Here is a 752-nt window from a genome sequence, read left to right as displayed (position 1 = left end):
GCACCACTCTATTTAAGTAGTGTTTCTTGTCAAGAAGACATGATAACAATGCTCTGAGATGTACATTGGGTTTTGCAGGGAGTTTAAGGTGCTGGTTCTGATCTATAAAGCCCTAGATAGCCTGGGATTTTGCTAATTAAAACCATCTACCTCTTTATGTTGTATTACCACAGTTGCAGTCAGTGAAAGTGCTCAATTGTTGATTCACGCATAGGTGTGGATGGGCATCCTTCTTTGCAATTAAATGACAGAAAATATTAAGGCTTATGAAATCCCCAGAAGTCTCCACTGAAATGAACGGTGGCTTTTATTTATCATGTATATGTACTGTATCTGACCATAATTAATTTATTTTATATACTAAATATAGTAATTTCTAAAAACAAATTGATTACAAAAAATTAATACACCATACCTCTGAAAAATATATTTGAGTCAAAGATTGTTTCCATTTTGTCTATTTCATTTGACTTTTGGTTATTTTTCTCAGACTCTAACAATTCAACACTTATCTGAGCTGGGCAAATTTCATTTGATACTACAGAGGTGAGGTTACAAAGATCTTCTGATTTTTCACACAATGAAGGGCTGCCTTGCTGTTTTGCATTATGTACTGCAATTAATGGTTCCTTCATTGGCATTCTTACAGATCTGAAAAGAGGAAGTTTTACTATGAAGGAGAAATATAATGTATAATGTATCACATAAATATATAAAAGTGAGCAGAAAATGCTACAGAGAAATGACCAAAT

The sequence above is a fragment of the Chelonia mydas genome, chromosome 11 (genome assembly GCF_015237465.2).
Source record: "Chelonia mydas isolate rCheMyd1 chromosome 11, rCheMyd1.pri.v2, whole genome shotgun sequence".
Classification (NCBI taxonomy): domain Eukaryota; kingdom Metazoa; phylum Chordata; order Testudines; family Cheloniidae; genus Chelonia; species Chelonia mydas.
The sequence above is the reverse complement of the archived record's forward strand: the minus strand, read 5'-3'. Positions refer to the sequence as shown.